The following is a 23,574-nucleotide window of genomic DNA, read 5'->3' as shown; positions in this document are numbered from 1 at the left end:
GCTTTATTTGTCATTAGTGAAACTGGATGAAACTTCCAAGAATCACAATAAAAACAGACCGATGACAAAAATAATCAATTATAAATGCCTTCAATGGATAAAATCTTGCCAGCTATTTTTATATATATGCTGTCACTAAAGACACCTTTACTAACACTTTTAGATTAGAAATACTATTATTTGACTATTAAATAAAGTCACAATAGAAAGAACAGCGACTGTAGTACATACATGGTTTTCTGTACTCTAAGTTATTAATTAGCTAACTGGCAAAAGTATCATGTTAAAACCATGTTGTGGCATCATAACTGTATAAATATATAACTGTTACTTAAGTAACAAACCCTTAATGAGTGGTAGAAATTAGCAGTAGTGGACTGCATTGGTTAATGGCATTCATGTGTAAGCTGACGGCTTCCTGCTAACCCAAAAATGCTTTTAAATGTTAAATGTGAAGGAAATCCATTTGGTTTCTTGTTAAACTTGGTAAACCAGCTGAGGGAAAAGCTGCTGTTTACTCACATGCTGACAGAGAATATAGGTCATCGTCACATCTTTACATCCATGACTGTTTGCTGCCAAACATGGCTCTGCTGATCAAGGTTTTATATAATCTACAACCAAACGATCCTTAGCTTTTTCAAACCTGACAGGTAACTCTTTTGGCAATAAGCAAGTATGAAAGGTTTATCATGTCTACTACCAAAAGTCACAGTCTAAAATAATCCCGGATGAAATGAACAGAGATGCTCTATGTGTGATTTATCCAGATGCTTGGACACTGTCATTTTTTTCCTTGTTTTCGGGTGAGTGAGATACAGAACAAATAAGAAAATAAGAGAATAAAACACCTGCCCCTAACTGAGCACGTTGTGACATATAACATATTCCTTTTTACATTTAGAATAATAGGCACAACCAGTGTTTTTGCATTTTGTATTAGTGAGCCCTTAGAGATCACACACTGTACGCAAAACCTTTAATATGCTTTTTAATTGCATCTTATCCTTAGGATTTTACTACGTCCGGACACAGAGCTGCATAGTGGTGCCGCTGTTAGCCTCGCCTTGCAAGGAATCAAAGCAAGTATGAATCCCGGGTGGGAGTTTCTCTGTGGACTTTGCATGTTGGTTTGTGCTTCCTCTGGCAAACACAGTGCAACATGCAGTGTAAACAGAATCAACCCTATTCACAACTGTAGTTAGGAACCCACGTCTAAAAAAGCCCACCATCCATGACAGTGAAACTGCCCCCCCCCCCCTTATTGTGTCCATGCTTAACCATTCTGCATTAAATCAATGTGCTTTGTAGTTTATAAGATAGAAATGGAAACGTGTCAGCAGGTTCAGACACAAATTATTATTTCATTAGTGGAAATCTGGTTAGTACAACATGCATTTATCAAGCTGTTACTAAATAATTTAAATGCTATCCCCCTTCTTCCTCAATCCCATGATGCATCACATAATTTTTGTTAACAACTTCTGGTGCAACATTTTTATGTATAAACGGTCTCTTGCAGAGCAAATACAGTACATTTAAAAAAAAACATTAGCCTAACCATTCCTTGCATCTTCCCTTGAATTTCTTCAAGGGAATGCCTTGAAGAAATTGACTCTGATTATGTGTACATAGGTAGAGAATGAGTCGACTGTGATATCAGGCTCTAATAAATTATTACCTATCGTGATACTCATTATTTATGAATTCTAAATCCTGATGTGATCTCAGCAGCTCCGCTAATACCTTTCAGAAGCCAACTTTTCTTCTCTGGTGCTCTGCCTAGTGCTAGCCCAAGCACAAAGGGGTTAAGGATTTTCCTCCTCCATGGGCTTTAAGTTTACAAGTTTGTATTCAGATTCTTCAGCCACGTTTGCCTTGTGGGTAATTTACAGATAATAATCCACTGATTAAAGGAAAAATCCAGGTTTCCTGTGGCTCCAGGTTACACACACACCAGCTGAAGCCACAGATTCAGCTTCATCGGATTAAAGGTGCCGTTGATGACAGCAGAACAAGTAGAGATGCCAGAACATTGTCCGTGAGAAGCTGGACCAAGTCTGTAGGTGTGTGTTTGTAACAACAGACAAAAAATAAATTTGTTAACTGTTGACCAGCTACTTAGAAAATACAGCAACTTGCCTTGTTGCAACTACCACTCATTCCAGAAGATGTGAACGACGCTCCAGCAGCACAACAACCAATGTATTATGTGTTTGCAGATGGGTACGCGAGCAAGAAGTTTGTGTGTTTGAAATCCCAAATTTGTCTTAACAGGCTCATGGCGGGAAGGTGGATAATAACTTCCAGTTTCAATAAACACTTTAAGAGGATTACAGACTGGATGAAATCAACTAAAGAAGAAAAGAGAGCATTCAGGGGCATTCAGTGAAATGATGAACTGATCTCTTTAGGAGATGGTCACTCTATGGTCACTCAGCCAGATGACCTCTAGTCAGAGACTCCGGGGTGAAAAACTAAAAAAGAGCTGAAGTCTGCTGGATATTCAGTGTAAATTTTAGAAGATTTTCCAAAAGTATCATAAAGGACGATAAAAACTGTTGGCCGTGAATACATAGCAGCACAGGCCTTTGGACAGCCTGGTAAATACCCTCTTGATAACAAAAGTTCCAGTTTGCAAGACAGCCTCTTAAAAGCTTCTTTGTTTTTGGTAGGACAACACAGGGAAAGCGGTGTAAAAGAGGCGGGAGGAAGGCAGGAGACAGAAGTGACATACAGTCGGTGGGAAAAAGAGCCTTTGCCACCATTTATGCTCTTTTAGACAGCAGTAAAAAGCCATTCCAGCACACACTAACAGTAGTCCGTGTGTTGATAACTGATGTTTGTTCTCACGAACACATAAATACGCATGTAACTGTCCTGCAAAGGCTTTACATCAAGCCTAATGGCGTGATTCCGATATAGTTCAAAGTAGCGTTCCAGCTGCGTTGAGTGTGTTTGCAATTATGCATCTGCAAACACCCCAGCAATGAAAGAGGGAGCCCCACGCTGCTCTGATGTCAGGCACACGTGTGGTTGTAAAGACGTCTGAAAGCCATTTTCAGGGTGTTTATGGTAAGGCATCTGCTCTTAACCGTACAGTAAACCCATCAAGACTCCCGTGGAATAAAACTAATCCCAGTCTGCCAGTTAAAAAAAAAAAATCTATCCTTTCCTTGCATCATGTTTAAGAAAATGCAACTTTCTCTCATTTTATTGCACTTTTACTTGTTTAAGTAAAACAGAGAGCTAAGATTTGCCACAGGAAAAAAACTGCCAGGACGTGCACACGTACTTAAACTGTCTGAATTCTTTACTCGGGGCACCTCGCCCACCATAAATCCTAATTGAGTCTGATTTAGACTATTGGCCATTTGTCAAGTCTGCTGTTTACCCGCACGCTCTCTCACACGCATTGGCACATGAAACTGCGAGCTAAATCGCTAACCTAGCAACCCAAAAACCTGCTTTTTCAGGGCCGAGAAAATTACACAATACTTAAGCTGATTAGGAACAGAAATTACAAAACTAAGCCTTTTCTCTATATTTGCTCCTAGCAGAACAGATGGAAGAATTACGCAAGGGACAGCAAATCGTATCTATGAAGAAACAAAGAGGGTTTTTTTTCTTTCTTTTTTAACAAAAGAAAAAGAGGAAAATTGTGAGAAAGCCACAGAAAAGCATTCACCACAGGAAGACATTCAGATCCAATGAGCTCATTGCCGGTCAGAAAGCTTCCTTACTACGCTCAGTGTGTGTCTTTGTTGCCGTGACTGTATGTAAAACTGTACTCTCTAAATCAGTGTGAAAAACCTGAAGCCCACTGGCAGGAGTGATGGGAAGCTCTTATTCCATTTTCTTACCGCATTAATCAATTCTTCATTAAAAAAAACAAATTAGCAAGACACAGGGTCACGGAGAACGGATCACAGTTTTTTTGCCAAAATATGACTTACATTTATTACGCAGCGTGCACAAGGAAAAGCTTTGTTGTGGCTTTTGTTGGATTGGAGTGTTACTTTTTTTGGATTCCCCCTAGGGGAAGTAATTCAAATAAAATAGGCCAGAATTATGTGAAATTATTTGCGAAGCTCCTCAGAGAAAATTAGGAGACGGAAGTGAATATCCGTTTCCAGCGTTCCCATCACCATTTCCCCTTCAGCTGAGATTAAGTGCACATCCCGTGTGTGCGCGTGCGTGTTTGCGTGTGCACTGCTGGTTGAGCGAGGATGCGTATCCTGCCGTTCGACTCGCAGACAAAAGCAACACGTGGATCAAGACGAAAATATTTTGCTGTCTGTGTGTTGTGATGATACCTATTCATGAAGGTAAATTTAGATAAAAAAAAACACAGATCATTTCGTATCTCACCTTTACCAGCCAGTAAAAAAGGGTTTTCCAGTTCCCCATTGCATCATCTTATCACTTTAATATTGTTACACTCCACATTGGATGTATTTGTTTGGGTGAAATTTAGATGTGGGTAATTTTTGTTCTCATTGCTTGCTTAAATATTTGTGCAGCAGCGACAAGAAACAGCTCTGACCGCGCATCACATCAAGACCTGTTTTGGATTGTATAATTGTAATTTTTACTGTTGCTGCTTTGCATGCAGTTTGTTTTCTGGTTCACCCCCATGGCCTGGGTAACTACTGAATGTACCTCTTTTTTGTTATAGTACTGTATAATAACAAAAAAAAACGCTATTCTACAACTGTACAACTTTTTGTCCTAGTAGACTTGGGGCAAATTGATACTGAGATTTGCTCGTGTTAAATCAGTTCAAACCTGAGCTTGAGCATTATTTAAATTCTGAAAACAGGAGAAATAAAACAGGCCTGCTTAAAAAAATGCCCTCATGGAGCAAAGAACGTCTCGAGGGTTAGGTTAGGGCTGGTGCAATTTGCTCATATTAAATAATGCACATTTAAGGAAAGGTCAAGGAAAGGTCCACCTTCCGGCATGTTTAAGCCACAGCAAGGGGCTTCACTCTCTCAAAGAAGAGAACTGCTTATGTTACCTAGAATACATGGAAAATGTACCGTCTGCTGAAAGCTGTTTGTATTTTGACGCAAGAGGATAAAAGCGTAAAATAGCCAACGGCTGTAGTCACAACTAGCTAGTCCATCTGACGTTACAGAAGGAAGAATTTATCCCCTATTCTTGTGCCGTCTGCCTCAAATCAATGTAAGGAATGTTAAAAAAAAATGATTTCACTGTTCGTTGTTTTTGCATAATTCCAGTAAATAATTTTTCATTCTTACACCAATGTACCCTCACACCGCAACACTTTGTAACCCAAGAAGACGTTCTATATGGAGACGATAACTTATCCGTGATTTTGATTTATTTAGTCTTGCAGTGGCTTATTATGACTTGCAGCTGTTGTAACAGGGTGCACTATCATAAGTTTTCCTTTCCTATACTATTATTTTAGTGCTGCTCCAAGATTCATAGAAGACAGCTGGCCCGATCACAGAGCATGGCAAATCACTTAAAAAAACACACGTGTGAGGTTTTGCAGGAATCAAACACTGACACGTTCCCTAGTTTGAGTTTTTTATCCTGAAAAATGATTTTTAGGGGTGTCCTTGTTTACAATAAAATGATCAGATAACTACTATAATTTAAGTTCAAATAATATATTTTAGAACCACTCTGTTCCCTTGATAGGTGTCCTGTGAATATATATATATATATATACATATATATATATATATATATATATATATATATATATATATATATATATATATATATATATAAAATCATACTAAGTACAGTATTCCCTTTTCTTAGATTTATTACTGCAGCTACTGCAAAGACCAAGGTGACCAACAATAGTGCCAGTGCAGTGACAACAACCAAGGTGCTTTATTGTCTCAGTGAGACAGCCTGCATGGAAAGCTTGGTGCAGTTTTGTATATCAGGCGTTCCAACCTGCATTCCCAAGCCAAACTGCTTACAATAGCTGGGATTTTTTTTATTTTTTTTTATTCTTATGCGATTTCAACTCACTTTTATTTGGCAGCATCGATACAGATGATTAATGTTTTCTAGTTCATCACTCGCAGATGGTATTGTGAACAGATATAACGCACTGGGATTATTTTTTTTTATATATATAGTGTAGGAGCATGATGCATGCAACGGTGGAAGGTGTATAAAACAAACGTATTCCTGGGTGCATTGTGAAGTCCAGTATGTATCCTGCGCTGGGAAGCTGAGAGAACATAGAGTCATTATTGGGGATTGGGGCAATGAGAGCCAGAACACATGGCGGATGAAACTGCCACCCACACAATCTCTCTAACACACAAAGACACTGATATCTGCAGCTGAGTTCATCAGGGTCAAGCTCAGCACTGTTGTTCCCTATGGGCCATGATCACAGTGTAAATATAGGTTTTAGTCTGTGTAGAATTGATTACCTCAGGCTTTGCATCTCTATCTCTCTCTTTGTGCTATCTTTTTTTTTTTTTTTTTTTTTTTTTTGCTCCAGGTCTTCTTATTCTTCTCCTTCTGCATGCTTGAAACACCAAACTCCTGGCTGTACTAAAGACACAGATTTACAGAAAGCTTTCAAATTTACCATGTTTTTCACAGTGGGTCTCAACTGACGGGGCAACGAGGAGATCCCGCTTACAAGGACGTAAGCCTCTTATGAAGATTAGAGTGAAAGTGTCAGAGCTTGACTGCAGATAAATCCTGCTTAGATGAGTTTTTGCCAGAGCAATCCATTTTATGGCCAAGACTTTATCAAGCTTCATTGACATTTTGTAGGGATCATGAATCCAGAGGTGAACATGGAAAAGCAATAATGGAGAAAGAAACTTTAGTTTGGTTTATTGGTCATTGAGATGTTTGTGATTTGCTGATGTGCCACATAGGAGGGAGGTAACAGCGCGTTCTTCCAACTACAGTGCTGTTGTCATATATTTGCTCTGGCTCTTTAGTGGTTAGCAGGGACTGAATGAAAAGACCAATATGTCCTTGCAGTACTTTAATTGGTGGGAATACGCTTGTTATTGAACATATTGATCACAGCAGACATGTGGTATCACAAACTCAAAACCAACTTCACATGCATGGGCTCAATGACAGATCACCTTTTTCTCAATGGCTGATGTTAAATCAAACTAAACCTTTTCTGTTTTAGATGAGCCTTTTTACCCAAATAGCACATCTTAGCTGTGGTTGCCAAGAACATTTTTGCATGCCACCATGTTAGAAAGGATTTAGACATCTTTAATGCTGTTTCACTAACCTTGAGGGCAAACCCAATGGGAAATGTGAGAATTTTTGTTTTTGTTTTTGTTTTTTTTGGTGTAGAAGTTTCCCCAAATGCACAGCGTGATCATTTTTAACATATATGTAAACACATTACAAACTTTTAGGATGAAGCATTTCATCCATTCGTTGTCTGTTACCACTGATCTCCACCAGCCGTCGGGTGAGAAGCTTGATAAACCCCGGAGAGGCACACCAGTATTTCATTTTTAGAAATTCTTCCTCTAGCTGCTTCCTTTACATCTTTTCATTGTAACTGAAAAATCAGAGCAGAAATTTCCATCGACCCCTTAAACTTGGAGCATCAATTATAATTTCCAGTTGACTGCATTTCAGCTGCTGCAGCCTCAGTATGTGTGAGTCAATTGGTCAAGCCATGGAAATAAAAATCAAAAAGACATTTGAAATGAACAGACATAAGACCAAGCTTTATTCTAGTCACACACACCTAAACTGAATTCTCTTTTGAATTTGATACATTTGCCAAGATTTCATATTGACACTTGAATTTAGCAGCAAAGCCTTTGTGCTGCACGCTGTGTCTCTGTGTCTGCAGTATCTTTCTGGCATTTTTTATATATTTACATTACCCAGTTTCTATTGATCTGGATGATTAAAAACTGCTGTAAAAGGTTTCAAAGTAATTAACACTAGTAAATGCTTTAGGCCTTTATATAAGTGCAGATGCTTCTACATTATCTGGTTTAAATCCTTGTGCAGTGCTTCGTATTTGCACTCTTCCTGTGCAACAGTTTTCTTTCCATCACTATACGTGATAGCCGTGTCCAGAGGTAACATGGGGTTCATGTCTTGCCTGAGGATACTTTTATGGCTGGAAAGAGTAAGAATCAAATCTTTAATCCACCAGCCCCTAGACAACCGTTTTAAAACAAAAATATTTCTTCAGAAGAGACATTTTTCATATCCTTGTTAGAAAGATAACTTACTGTTCTAACCCAGTTGTCTGACTGGTTAAAATTATCCCACGTTTGGTGATTTGGACTCTTTATGAAAGAATCGCATCCATGCATTCATTCCACTTGGGAAATTTGCTTTTAATATTGCGGAAGAGCTACAGTTGAAATATTCAATCCAAGTACAGATGGACCTGTGCAATTATTAATTTAAAAAAGCATTATCCCACGTATATTTACTTGAACATAGATAAAACCCATTTTAATTTTGCATTAATGTCTATAAAGTTTAATTTGGAGGATCAAATCTCTATGCTCAAAAGTTCTATAGGAATCAATCTCTTGAAGTATGATGTGCATTTTCCCTTTTTTGTTATTGCTTATGAGATGGATTCACCAGCTGAGAGCCAGTTATGTCTTTACTCCAGCTTTTACTTCCTTCACAGTGGGGATTCTGGTGTGTATGCCAAAGTGCTTTGTCATTTTCCAGGTAGATATTTTGCTGACAGATTTGAAGTAGAAAAACGAGAGAATCACACATTCCCATACACCATATTCATTTGAGCATTTTCACATTGTGGACTAGGAACTGTACTGGTAAAAAACAAACAAACATGCAGAACGTGTTTCAAGCAGCAAGTAACCAGCAAACACACTTTTTCATTCCAGTAAATGGAATGAGTTGTGACTTGTAACTACATCTTATTATAGACTGCATGCTTTTTCTTTCTAATATGTTGTCACTAGATTTGTGTGTCTCAGAAGCAACAGCCATAATGAAAAATGTAAGAAAACTTATTTTTTTATTTTTTTCTGGTTGGTTTGACAACTCAGCTGTCCACCTTGTTTAAAATAATACCACAGAAAAAATATGATGAAATGAGGATGGCACAGTTAATACAATGAGTCTGCAACTGGAAATTAGTTAATTCAGCTGGGACCAAATGGTGCCGATAGAGCCTCTGTTGTAGAGACATGGACTAAATTATATATCTGCTTCCACAGAGAATAAGGAAAATAGGTCTGAGTTTTACATCTGCCCTTTAAACTGGGGCACAAGTCTGTTGTTGCTCTATATAAATGGCAGAAATGCAATTGACAGATAAATGCAACAGACTGGTACTCTAAGCAAGAGTCATGAACAACTCTGCCCTGTTTTACGAGCTACATTGTCTTATGAAAGTTTTTTCCCCATTTTTTTATCTCTAAAAACAGCAGCTTTATTAATGATGGCAGGTTGTTGTCCTGCTGGAAGTTGAACTCCCATCCCGGTCTAAGTCTTTTGCAGTCTGTGGATTCCCCCTGTAATTAGCTCCATCCATCTTCCCATTAAGTGCTTTCCCTTCAATGCTGAAGAAAACCGTCCTCATATTATGATGTTCCCACCACGATACTATGGTGGACACCACAATACCTCAACAATACCTCAACAAATCATTGGCTCAATCCGAATACCCTTGTTGAGAACGGGCTCTTTAGCCAAAGTGGAAGTGCGTCAGCGGTCACCATGATAAGCGCTGTTCAAATAGTGCATTCAGTAAGGAAGGAGGTTGGAAAAAGAGCCTGTATGCTCTCTTCTGTGGCTAGTTTTGCCTAAGAATCCCGCGGTGTCCCTTACCAGCGCTAAGAAGCCTTAAGGCATCCCACAATCCTTTGCGTGACATAATATATAAGCACAGCCCACCTCACAGAAATTAATGAAAATGTCAGAAGAAAAGAGATGGCATTTTTTGTAGTTCAATTTCGGAAGGCTGTAGGGCCGGATTTGACTCGTATCATCCAAGTGCATTTCAGTCACGTAATGAGATCAGAGGTAAAGGATGTCCAAAATCGGCACAGCAGCCCGAAGCTCCTTTCTACCCCATGATAGAGTTCTTACTGTTGACCCCATGAAAGGTCCACGAACAGGAGCCAAGAGCAAGAGCTATTATTAAGGCTATTCAGATGGAGCCAGGCTTTCCCCATGGTGTGTTCAGGGTGAACTGCAGTTAGTTTTCAGCCACACAGCATTTGGACAAGCAAGTCTGACTTGGGTCTCATCTGATTAGAGCATCTTAGAAATAGATAAATATTTCCCTTTATAGTCCCACAGAGGGGAAATTTTGTCTCTGCGTTTAACCCATCCCTTAGGGAGCAGCGTGCTGTCAACACTGAGTGGCGGACGGCGCGTAATGTGTGGTCAAGGGTCTTGACCAAGGTAGACTTCTGGCTCTCTTTCAACAATAGCCACTTCTCGGATCAAAGTCCATGGATTTAAAGCCCCAGCCTTTTGTTTCCTAGGGTAAATGAAAGTCTGGGGCTTTTAAGATGCCGTGTTTCCCTTTGCTATGGGCCATTTCTTTAATTGGCCCAATGACGTACGGGGAAGCTGTGAGGAAAACTACAGTGCACCTCCGGTCCAGCAGGTGGCGGCAATATGACACCACAAGCCAAAGACAGACTGAGAAGCTGTATCCTACGACTCATCTGCAAAACAAGATGGAAGATGCACAACCGCTTTTGCTGACGGAGTTATACCTAATCAAGTGCTGTTTCTTAATCATTCAGTTCCATGCAAACAAAAAACATGCACTGGATCCATAAGCAGGAAAAGGTTAGTTCTAAATAGTCTGCATTATACATAGATTGTTACATTAAATTTTTTAGCAATCTGGCTAGATGTTGTAACACTATGATTTGGTACAATGGACCAAACACTGATTAACACATTTACCTTTCTTTTATTTTTATAATAATCAGGAAAACTTACATCTACAGCACAACAAAGGATTTTAATTGAAATGATTCTTAATGAGAATAATAACAACAAAAATAACAAAACAAAACAAAAAAATTATCAATATGCATGTACATGAGGGGCAGGACATGAAGAGAATCCCTGGGAGCTTTGACAAACTGCACTTAAATGTTTATCCCAGTGTTGTCAGATACAAGCGACCAGCTCCATGAAAACAAGCCCAAAAGAAGCACAATCAACCCAGCACACGACAGTGCTGTATTTCTACCCACCACAACTTAATTCGTTTTCAGTGGTGGGTGTTAGGGCGGGAGCATGTGTGTTCGCAGAGGGGCGGAGTCATGTTTCAGCTAGTTCACATGGCCTGTGCAGAGCAGCGCAAGTGGGTCTGTTTATAATTCTTGTCTAAAGTCGTTTTTTTAAGAGCCCAAATAAGCAACTTCACGTTCAGGAAGGAGCCCAAAAAATTTAAAAAACGCAACTCACTGAATTTACAAGTCACTTTAGAAAGAAACAAGTCCACAGTCGTTTAGAATAAGCGGACTTGGCAACAGTGGTATCTCCTGTAGGGCTTTCTGCATTAAAAAGGGAAAATAGAGAATAATAAACAGTTCAGACTCCACCACCTTAGGTTTACATAAAAAGTCTTAAGGAAATGTGCATCTTTTATGTACAAGGGAAATGAAAAGTTTCAGTTTGATCATTAGTACTCCATTAAAATATCGGCCTGACAGAACAGTAGCAAAAAGTTTATAATTAATTAACATGCCTAAAACATTTGGCACAAATGTTTACATGTGATATTCTGGTACTTGCAGTTATTCCAAACAAACTTACTAAATGCTTTATATTTTCTTTCGGCCACCACAAACGGATACAGTCTGCATGAAATCCCAGAATGCCTGGCCGCCTAAACTCTGCAGTAACGGGATTTTCCTACAACAGCTCCTCGGGTAGTTTGGCAACGAGACCAGCCTGTCAGCAGAGCTCTGCTGCTCAGACAACTCCAAAAGCAGATTGGTAATTGCCTCATAACTTTGATGAAGTTTGGAGGTGTTCTTTCTCACTTAAAAACATCTTAAATCTACTTTTTGTGACTTTTTGTGGTCTAAAATTGATCCATTTGTACACTTACCTCCTTACTGCAACTAACTCCTCGTAGCGGTGGTCTGTTTTGGCTTGCTGCACACAACCCCACCCCTTCAACAAAACCCCAGGCTTGTTGACAAGTACTACATAAGATCAAGACTTTTTACCCTTGAAACTAAAGCCTTGGGAGTCTGAAATTCCCTGTATAAATATATGTATCAAAAGGTGCGCTGGGCTTTTGAAAGCCCCAGGCTTTTCATATGCACTGGAAAAGAGGCGAATGTTTTGCCAGATATTCACAGTGCAAACTAATAGTTTGCAGATTCTTCCACCTGATCTGTGCATGGCAGCAGTTACTATGAGCCTCTTTGCTGTTTCTGTGATTTATGGTCTCATTTCCCAGTCTGTCAGTTTAGGAGGACAGCCATGTTTTGGTAGGTCTGCAGTTGCAGCAAACTCTGCTTTTAGACAATGGATTAAAATTGGGTTATGCAATTATCAAGACTTGGGATATTTTCTTCTAACCAGATCCTGCTTCAAACTTCTGCACACCTTGATTCCTGACCTGTCCAGAATTTTCCTTGATCTTCGTGATGCTGTTTGTTCACTAAAAATCTCTAACAAATACGCGAGGCCTTTACTTTACAGCTGTAATCATACTGACATTCAATTACACACAGGTAGACTTTATTTACCAATAAGTTGACTTCTGCAATTGGTTTGTCTTGGGTTTATTTAGAGTTATCACACTTTTCTGATTTTTGATCGTAGAAACTTTATAAAACATGAATAATTTCTCTTCCTCTGCACAATTATGCACTATTTTCTGTTGGACCTTCACATTACTCCTTTTTGTAAGGTGCTGTATAGTCAAGTTGTCTTATCTGTCTAATATACTGATGATAATGACTGTTTTTTTTCTCCATCATTTACAAACCTTAATCAGGGAAAAATAAGTAATATTGCACTTTTGGATTCTCGTCTTTTTGATTTGAGTCTTGACATATATAGTGTCTCTTTGAATTTCCACAACATAACTGGAGTTTTTGTTTTGCAGTAAAGCCAATGATTCTTTTCATTGGTGTTAAGGCAGTAACTCTCAGGAATGTGGCGCTGGAGATGGTTTGGCACTTTGCTGTCCTTTTTCATCTTCAACTCTCTTATCTTGTGAAGAGCCAAAGAGTTTGGGAAACCACAAGGGTCCTCAGTCCATCTGCTTACTGATACAGCTGAGAAAGTTCACCTGGCACACTGACATTCTACATTCTTGGACTTCAAAGCTTTGCGTCTCATCCAATTTGGACGAACAAGTCGCTTTTTCTCAAACTTGTGAAAGACTGAGGGATAAGCTTATTGCTTATTGTTTTTGGTTTTCCCATGTAGTAATGGTCCTGGGTCTGTTTTTTTAAGCGTGTTCTGCCACTGTCAGTCAGTTTAGGGGTTTTTATAGAAAATATTTGTTTGTTTGATACCAAAAACAACATGATTTCTGTTTTTAATCAAATGTCTTAACTGTCCTGTGGTATTACTCGGTAAAATATGCAATATTATGCGATATTATGCATGGATTGTTGTAAAACGCCCACAGTGGGCTCGAACTGGATATTTGGCATCAGTTGCACCTCACCATGACTGAGTCTTCTGGGTGATAGATGAGCTTTAGTGTCGTAAAGGAAATTTGTCTTGTGTACAGACTCTGGCTGCTGCATAGTCCAAACCATGGCTGTCACATTACATTCACGCATAAAAACACTACTATAAAAATTCCATTATAAGAAAAATAAATATATAAAAGAAGCATGTCACATTACATTTACAATAATAATAAAAAAAATTTACAAAAAACGCTTCTATAATAAATCCATTACAAGAAAAATGATAGCATGTCAGTTTAGTTTAGAACTGCGCTTGCACATTTCCAACCACTTCTGTAGGGAACCCAACTATCAAGGTCTTGTACGTCAGCTCAGGGTGTGGTTCCATAAGCCAACCCTAGTTTCTAAGATGATTCACATATGGCAAAAATTATCTAATCATTTTACTGGCTACAACATGAATGTGTTTTTTTTTCTGAATCTTCTCAGATCCCTTTACTTTAAGAGATATGACTAAATATATTTACGTCCCATCCAACACATCCAATGGACCACCAGAGAACAATGATTCATTATATGTTCCTGATTGTAGAAGTACAGAAAGAATTTTTTTTATTAGGGTTGTTGTTTTTGTGTCAAAATTACTGTAAATGGTACAGAGGTAATGCTCCTCTTGGATTCCTTACAACACTTTTCAGGTGTCTGACTTAAGGTTTATATTTTTCCTGCCTTGGCAAAAGGTATGGCCCTTTAAGAATGAGCTTACAGGTAGGGTCTGCAATTTTTCCGGAGGTTTCCTCAAGTCCCCTTTTGAATAACTGCACATGCGCAAGACTCTGGTCTTATTTCTTTTCACTGAGGCCCTCCTCTTCTTTTCCTAAACATGAATGTGGTTTGCTTCCTGCGACTCTCAGTCAGGTTGTGTCATAGTTTTTACTGATTTGACCCACATGCAGAACACACTCAGGAGACAGGGGAAAAGTTTAAGAAGTTTATTTGATTGGTTGAGTAATCAATTAGGAATCTGGAACCAGGAACACAGAACGGGTTTTCAATTGAGAGGTGATGGTAACCTGCAGGGAGGAATGAGTGGGGCCTGGGAGTCTGGTTCAGACGGAGAGAGGTGAATCCAATCTGAGTGAGGCTTATATGATGGATATGATGGAGAGTGAGCACGTTGGAGGGTGAGCAGGGTTCGATCACAGGTGAGTCCAAGGAAACAGGAGGCCACACCCTGCCAGCCAGGAGCTTCAACCCAAGCAAACAACTTGAATTGGTGTGAGATAACTCTGGAACCGGGAAGCGAACTGGAGCAGAATCCAGTATGGAGGGGTAACCACATTGGTTAACACTCAGGCGAAGAAGTGCTGGCAGCAGGCTCCTAAAATACTCCTCTCCTGATGAGGCTTGATGGGTAACACCAGCCGCTTCACTCAGCCACCATGCTCGCTGACACCATCTAGTGGAAGAATACTAAACTGCACCACCCAGAGGAGACAAAGTCTCCCAGACATAAACAGGTTCAAAGTATACGGTGAGAGCAGCGACGCTACAAGGAACGGCTAACACCGAAACTAGCAGCTAAGCTAGCTGGATGCATAAACACTAGAAGCGTGCATCAGCAGCCAGCAAGTGGAAACTAACAAGGAACGAGCACACACATTGGTGTTACATGAGCGCGTCAGAATGATTGGCATATGGGACAACCAAAAGAAAAAAGGTGATACCCCTGGAACTTGAGGGACAGAGGAGCGTGAGGGCAGGACCAAAACTCTGACCAGTCACTGCCCTTCAGTGCGAATGACTGAACATATACTGTGTTGACTACTGTCAGGATGGAAAGACCATTTCACCCAGTATAGTAAAAAGTGTTTCTAAACAGGATTACAAACTAGCTTTAAGTTACCCCATGAGACCTGGATGTCTTTAGAGATGTAAGCCGCTGGAAGCTTACGTTTACTTCACTTAAATGTCTCCAATATTATTTTTATTTCACCAAACCAAATCAATATGAGAGCAGCTAAGGGGGAAGGTTCTGATCTATTAACACATCCAATAACTGGTTTTCTATCTCATCTAACCACTTTAAATGTTTTCCCCCAATGTCTACTTTATTCATATTGCACTCTACAACAAGTTGCACCAAAATGCTGCACATTTTGAGCAGTAAATGTAGTAATAAAAGTTGTACAAACACAAAGACAGTGATATTGATCCAAATGGATAAAGACAAAAATGCACAGTAACAAAGACAATAATATTAAGATGTCAACCTCTGAAGCCTAAAAGTGGAGGTGTGTCTTTAAAGCAACTTTACAGACTATATTCAGCTCTAATAGAGCTCATTAAAAACCTTTTTTTTTCCAAATCATGTAGAAACATCACTGTTACCATCTCGTCATCCCAGCAAACAGATCACTGGTTGCACTCTTTACAACGGCAAGTGTTTCTGACCTCAGATCAGTATTTATGCATCACCCTGCACACTAGAGTTATTCACACATACAGTTTTCAGGGGAAAACAGAAATGACAGGTGCTCTTAGACTGCTCTGAGACACACTCACAGCAGAAAAGTCAAGCTCCCCCACCTACAGCTCTTCAATCTGCAGCGTCAGGAAGACACCTAATGACAGTTTTCCTCTATCCGCAATCCAATCACCAAATGCAATATCTGAAAAAGAAAAACTGTAATCAGAACCCAGCAACTGCTTATTCAGTCTTGAGCAGTTCCCGTTGTCTCATTTTAGCAATGGATCCATGTAATATGATCAAAGAACTCCTTCATGTGCTCACTGCCATCTTTTTTTCACACTCTGAACCAGTACTGAAGGGATTTCATGTTGGAGTTGATGGGATTTTTGAGCAGTAAATGAACCGTTTATCATGTTTTTTCCTTAAATTACTATTTTAACTTTATGTCTTTATATCTGCTTTGCTCAAACATGTTACTGTCACAAAAGCTATGACAATTATTTATGGGTTGCAGCAAATTTGTAAATGAAAGATGGTTATTTCAAACTATTGCATAATAAATTATAATAGATGAATGCAATCTTGGTGCAAAAATCTGAATGATTTTAAGGTCAGATTTAACCTTTTTAAAAGCTGGAGAAATTAATATCAATCTACCTCAGTTTTGGCAGCCGGAGTGTGCAAATGTGTATCTGCAGAGCAGCCAGGTGGTCTGACAGAGGGGGCTAATCTGTCTGCTAAGAGCGGCCTCTGCCAAGCCCCCCTCCCGCTCTCTGTCTGCCTTTTCCTTTTAAATATTTCATCAATCAACCATCCTGGCCCTCCTTCTCCTCTTTTCCATTCTTATCTCTAACCTGAAGTGGTTAGCTCTCTCTAGGTCAGCGTTTATCCGTCTTTGCCCTTTCTTCCTTGTGCCTCACAAATCCTCTTTCATGTTCCTGTCTTTCTTCTGGACATTTCCTTCACCCCGTGGCCATGACCCTCCCCTGGCCACTCTGAGTGTGGAGCCCAGCTTGCATCATTATGCTCCAAAAAGTTCAGAAGCTCCTCGGGGAAAAGAGGCAGCAAACACATGGGATATTATTAATTTAGACCATCTTCTGGTTTTTGGTTGACTGACCCTGTGATGACAGAAGACACAAGATGTGTCTCCAATTTGTCTTTAATAATATGCTATGCATTTCTGAGATGGATTCAGAAAACGACGAATACATCTACATGTAGAAATGTTATCGCTTTTATCCTATGGCAGCAGATGGATGGCTTCCAGGACACCCACTCTTCTGTACCTATGTATCCATCTACTTATAAGTGCTTTTCAGCCGTTTCTGTTTCCCATACTCTTTGCTTTGCAGCTGCTTAATGGGCCTGGCTTCATTCCTAAGAGCTGCTCTTAGTTCAGCTTCATGCAGCTATTGTCATCACTACAAAGCATCAGAACAGCATGAACATATACACCAAAAACCCACGTGAAACTGGCATCCAGAAATGTTATCAATACCTTATTAATTAACCGTGTTAATAAACGCATTTGTTTTTATCGTCTTGTCACTTTAACATGTTCTGATTAATCCAGTATTCAAAACTGGATATTTTCAAATAGCTCTAACCTGTCTTTCAAATGGATTGAATAACACGCAGGGTCAAATAAAAGATTAGCTTTCCAACATTCCTGAGAAGACCATCTGGAAAATTCCACAAAACACCAGATGGAGATATTCATTTGGTCCTGTTAGGTCAATTGTCTGACATATTCTTTTATGCATTGCTCTGTGTGTACTTTAGCACCTTTCACAAATTTGCCAACATGTAACTAAACTAAAGTATTGAATAAAACACTACCTTGACTGATTTTGATTTAGACTCACCCTAACGTAAAGGGACAATGTAGAACTCAAAGACAGGTCGCCATTTTAGTGCATTTACATCAAGATAAGAACCTTTAAGATCAAAATAAGAATAGTTATTAAAATGTAGAAGAGAAACATAACTCAACAACATGATTAAATATACTATAGTACACTACTTTAAACACTCATAAAAAACACATTATTAGCTGTGTTTCCATCCATGTTTTTATGCACATTTTGAAGTATTCTGTTAGAATAAACAGCAAATTTTCAAAATAACTTCCTCAATTTCACAAAAAAGTTTTTACGTTCGCTTGAGGTGGTTTTTGAGGAAAAACAGTTAATGCGCAAAACGTTAGATGGGCACACATTAGTCGAATAAGTTCTGACGTAACGAACATTTAGCCCACATGACTGATCAGCTGTTCTCACCGTCAGCGTTTTCCCGGATATTCCCATAACACACACAGGATTGCATTTCTTTTTCCAAGTCTCCAGACAGCAAGTATGATCGCCAGTATTAGTGTCATAAATGCTGGTCCTTGTTTGTGTTTTTGTTTTGCGCTGATAGGCTGATCCCTTTCCCTGTTCCACTCCCGTTTATCAGTATCACCTGCTGCTGCCTCATTATCATTAAGCTGCTGCACCTGGGGACTCCACCTACTTATACCTGCCTCACACAACCCCTCCCTGCCAAAATGTTTCATCTCTCTGCCTGCATAAGTTGTTCCTCAGAAGTCGATCCTGTGTTACTGCGCTTGTCCTGCCCTGACTTGACCAGCTTTCTGGTTGCTTGTGTGCACTGACTGCCTGCTTTGTTATTTCCCTGTGTGAATCCAATTCATCTGCTTTTATTCTGGTCACCTGTCTCCGCCACCATCATCATCTGATCAGGTTGCTTCAGCCATCATTACCCGTTCAGTCTGCCTTTGCCCTCATCAGCTTTTCTGTCATCATCATCTGTTCAGTCTGTCAAACGACCATCTTACAATAAATCCTTTAACATGCAAAATCTGGTCCAGACTGAATATTGGGTTTTCTAGCTCAGTTCCTCATTACAACCAGTTGACAAGACAGAACAATTACAACTACTTTTCCGATAGCAACGCATTCCTGAAATCCTCTCCTTTTTTTAGACGTGTGGTCCAGTGCTAGTTTGCAACCTCCACTTCCCGTTCACAGCCACATACAACGTCAACTTTTGATGCATTTGCGGTTTGCGTAACCTGGTTAATTTGCTCCAAACCAGTGTATGGAAACATGCCTAATTCACATTTTCTTTTTTGTGTAGAGCAAAACTGGCATGGCTCATGCTAGCAACCATCCGTTCCATATGGCATACCAGAAACACCGCAGCACATGTAAAAAAAAAAAGCAATACATAACCCTGAACATACTGTACAGCCAGAGGATTCAATTAATTAAAAAAAACTATATTTATGTCTTAAAATTATATACTTAGTTTATTTCTTATTATGAATAGAAACAATTAAGTACTGGGATTCTATGCTTTCTGTATTTTTATTTAGCTTATTCCTTTGTTTTGTTTTTATATTTCCATCTGCAATGGTTTTCTGTTCATGTACGGCACTTTGAATCGTCTTGTTACTGAAAAGTATAAATAAACTTGCCTTGCCTTAGAATGCTGTAGTGAAACTAAAGACTCATTTAAGGAAGTAATAGAAAACTAATGTTTAAACATGCTGCCAATGTGAGCTTGAGCTATTTTTTAAAGAGCAATGGGCAAATATTTAAGCCCCTGAAAGGGCAAATTCAGACTTCCCATGCAGAGACAAGATGTCAACTCTCCACATGGGAGCCTTTCATCACAAGTTAAAACTGTTGTTAATTGGTTTCTTTTAGTGTGTTTGGCCAATAATTTTAAACCTTGAAAAGAAACAATGAGGTCAGAAAATCAAGAAGTGGCTGTGCTGAAACTATATTTAAATATCTTGATATTTGCTGTAGTAATCTGTTTAATTAATCTTGTGTAGCTGAAGAAACCTCATCAGACATTACCATAGCAGTGCTGGAAAGATTGTAGCACTTTCAGCTGGGATACTTCCTGTTTGAGAAAATAATCACAGAGCTGACTTCACACTGAGGATAAATTAAGCCAAATGAGTCAATGGGATATCACTCCTTTTGTAAAATCTGCTCCTTGCAGCGATGGGAAGTCATTGAACTGACTGAGCGGTGTCAGATCCAGGGAAGAAGAACAAAGGACACAACTTGACACGCTGGCATGACAGGCCTTAACTGCGTCTGAGTGACGAGACATGAAGTCACCCTGCGGATTTCCCTTTTGTATCTGTTGAATGAGCGCTCAGATGGTTGGACTTCCTTATTTGGCACCGGCATTAAGAACATTTTTATCAGAAAACTTGGATCCTTTCAGCTGATTTGGTGCTGTGTGAATGGGCCTTTTGGGTTTCAGAATGAGTCAGTATGGCACCATTCACTGGGTACAGTCTGCTAACAAAGGGCATGCTTGACTGCTGCCAGTGTGGTTGGAAATGAGAGCCATAGAGCATATGGAAACTGATGCTGTAGAGTTATTAAAATCACTTGATGCTGGTTGTAAAAGTTAAATATGCTGTTTTACATTTTGTTTTTGTATGTTTGGGGAGGGTGGGTTACCAGAAAAAAATAGAACCAAACTGGTTTGGAAATCAGAATAAACATTTAAGAGCTTTAAGCTAACTAAGTCAAATATTCCAGCAGCAGCAACGTCTTGAGGCAACGCATAAAACACTCAATAAACACACCGCTCTCTGGAGTGCTCTGCCTTTAAGACATAACTACTGCAGAACTATATACCGCTGCAAAGAGACAACACATGGATGTAGGAACTCACCACACATGTGCAGCATGTGCATACACACCGAGGCAAAAACCTGCACGGCCAAACACGCAGACGATCATCATGGGATGCAGGGTTCACTACAACACCTGCCTCAGCATATCGACCTGACCGGGGGGCATTTTCAGAAGCTCGTTTGTGGTGAAAGAGGAGAGACTTTAAGCTCTGTGATGTAAAGAGCAGACAGTGATTCACACACCGCTGGCCCCGGTTTTTGGAGGGATCCAGTTTGGGATGTGCAAGTTATTTTTGCTTTATTTTTTGGAAAGAAGCAGACGAATGAAGGACTATTACTACAGAGCTGCAGCTGCTTGAGCTGGAGACTGAGGTGCAGTGGAGACAGAGAGAGAGATGCAGAGGGCTGACTGAGCAGCAGCACGAGAGAGAGAGAGAGAGAGAGAGAGAGAGAGAGAGCAGTGAGAGGAAGAAGGAGGGGGTGCTTGCCCTGCAGCTATCAGCAGTGGTAGGAGGAGAAGAGGGTGGGAAGAGTATATCGGAGAAGGGGGGAGAAAAACATGAGAGAGTATGAGGCAGACACAGGCCGTCTGCACACATTTGCAAGAGAAGGAAGGAAGGAAGATCCGAGCAGCCCATTAGAAAGGAGGGTGCATGTTTTTAGTCTGAGAAGGCTAAAGGGACTGAAGTGTCAGTCTCAGGACAAGGGGAAGGTAAGGTGGTCCTTTCAGAAACTTTAGATTTTTCCTTAGTTAGATGTGATGCCTGTCAAATATGAAGCATGTTTTCAAAGGAACCCCAACTGGGTGTGAAATCCAGCCTGTGGAGAAAAAGGGAGAACCGTCCACAGAGTTAAAAAGGCTTTAGGCTGAGCAAGAAGCTCACAAGCCAGAAGTCTTGTGATGAGATGGAGGCATCTTGATCTTGATGGTATTTTTTTTTTTGTGCGTGTGTGTTGCATGCCATTGCTCATGATCAGTTTTTTTGTGCTCCTGTGGTGAAAGTCCTCGTGAGCTAGGGAAGACACACTGAGACAGAACTGCTCTGTGTGCAAGTAGCTAGTGACCAATGAATGAGCATACTTGTAAACGAGCGCTCAAAGCAGGCGAGTCTGATCTGTCCGTCTCCTCCAACTGTCCCTCGGGCCACTTTCTGCTCTTCTTCTGTTCTTCATTAATTCTTTAACAAGCTGCCATTATGCTGCCCATACAGCCCTCGGTCCAGATCAGATACAATATGTCAGAACAGGACGAGGGTGAGATGTTTATGTGCTTGCAAGGCAAAAAGGAAAAGTTAATAACAATTTTAAAAGTCCTTCAACTTTATAAATGAAAACAAGAGCCACATTGGAGTTTCTGTATTTTCTAAATTTTAACATACTAAATACTAGAAATAAAACATCCCTAATTTCTGCAAATATTTATTTTCCAATAAGACAACTGTCTGGACTTTTATCAAGGTCTTTTTAGAGTTTTTTCGCTTTAGACTTTGGCTTCTTTTTTTACCTATTTTGTCTCCAGTCCATGTGTCTGGTCACACTACGTTAGCGTAAAAAGGGTAAACAGTATCGGAAAGTCTTTTAAGAAACAGGAGAAAAATCTTGCTAAAACCTGACAGTGAGCATGCAGATGCAGCATCCTTTTGCTGGCACGTTTTCAGCTGACAGCTCTTTGGGAAACATAATAATGGGGCTCATACTATTTTCTGTCTAACTCTTGGATTTGGACATTTTCTATAGATTCATCTACTAACATGGGATCAAACTGAGACGGTCTGCTGAAAAAAGTAACTGCCTTAACATCCAATCAGGATTATTTGTTATTTGTAGAAATGGGTTACATGGTTGAGTTTAAGAACGGTTTTGTGCCTGAAAGAGTCAAAGATCAAAGGCAAAGGGATGGTTCAGATTTTTGAAGTGGGGTTCTGTTAAGATGGTATAAGCAGTCATTATCTAATCCGCCGTAGATAACGCTCTTTGTGTCTTCACTTTGAAGAGTGAGAGATAAGTTCTTCAGCTAACAGCTACTTAGGTTGCAACCAAAAGCAAGGTGGGTTTTTCTCATATTTACTACAAAAAACTTCTGTTTCAAACATTTCACCACAGTTTATTTGTTATGCTGTTTCATAAAGCTTTACAGTGTTGTCTGTGCAGTATACTGTTATTGGCTGAGAAGCCATTTGCAAAAAGACCATTGTCCAAAGCTGTTTCACAAAAAGCTTAAAGCAAGGAGCTGATTCGGCATCTCCATATGATGTCTGAACAGACTGAGGCGACATGGGGTGGGTGGGGGGGGTGAAGCCAACATGACGCCGTTATGCATCTGAGCCACCAAGTGAGTTAATTACAGCTCTGCATTCACCAACTTATTTGAGACTTAGCTTGTTTCCCAGCTGAAGGCTGTGGTGAGAGACCAGTCGGCTGATGGATCTGAGGTTAAAAGGAGATGTTGCAGTGAAGTGTGCAGAGTAGAGCAGATAAACTGACTGCAGCCAAATGTACTTTCTTCAGTAGAGGTGACATTTGGAAATAGAACAAATTGATAAAGTGTCGACTGGTGGAGCGAGAAAGTCCCCACGGCAGAGAAGAGGCTGTTCTCTTACAGCAAGGAGGTCCTTGGGTAAAATCCGGGCAGCCTGGGATTAACACGCATACCCCTTCAGGGTGGAAGATGTCCGACACTCATTTAATGCCCAAGGATTTTAATTGTACCTGCTGAGTTCCACCTTACCCCTCACTTGTTTCTGTCTTGCCGTCTTGATTTTTGAACGCTTAAATTTTTCAAATCTTGATTGGTGATTTACGAATGA

At 39.9% G+C, this 23,574-nt stretch overlaps 1 protein-coding gene across 2 annotated transcripts in view; it reads left to right on the top strand.

Annotated features, from left to right (window-relative positions):
* coro2ba (coronin, actin binding protein, 2Ba) overlaps positions 1–23,574 on the top strand; it is a 48,464-nt gene that overhangs the window by 2,932 nt on the left and 21,958 nt on the right. Inside the window, exon 1 of one of the 2 annotated variants that reach the window (XM_012850849.3) lies at positions 21,328–21,479. The exons of the other annotated variant lie outside the window; for it this stretch is intronic. The gene's annotated coding sequence lies outside the window, so the exon portion shown is untranslated. Of the gene's footprint in view, positions 1–21,327; positions 21,480–23,574 lie in introns of those variants that run through there. 2 annotated transcript variants of the gene reach the window in all.

Source organism: Fundulus heteroclitus, chromosome 4 (genome assembly GCF_011125445.2).
Source record: "Fundulus heteroclitus isolate FHET01 chromosome 4, MU-UCD_Fhet_4.1, whole genome shotgun sequence".
NCBI classification, from domain to species: domain Eukaryota; kingdom Metazoa; phylum Chordata; class Actinopteri; order Cyprinodontiformes; family Fundulidae; genus Fundulus; species Fundulus heteroclitus.
This window is presented reverse-complemented; position numbering and strand designations above follow the sequence as displayed.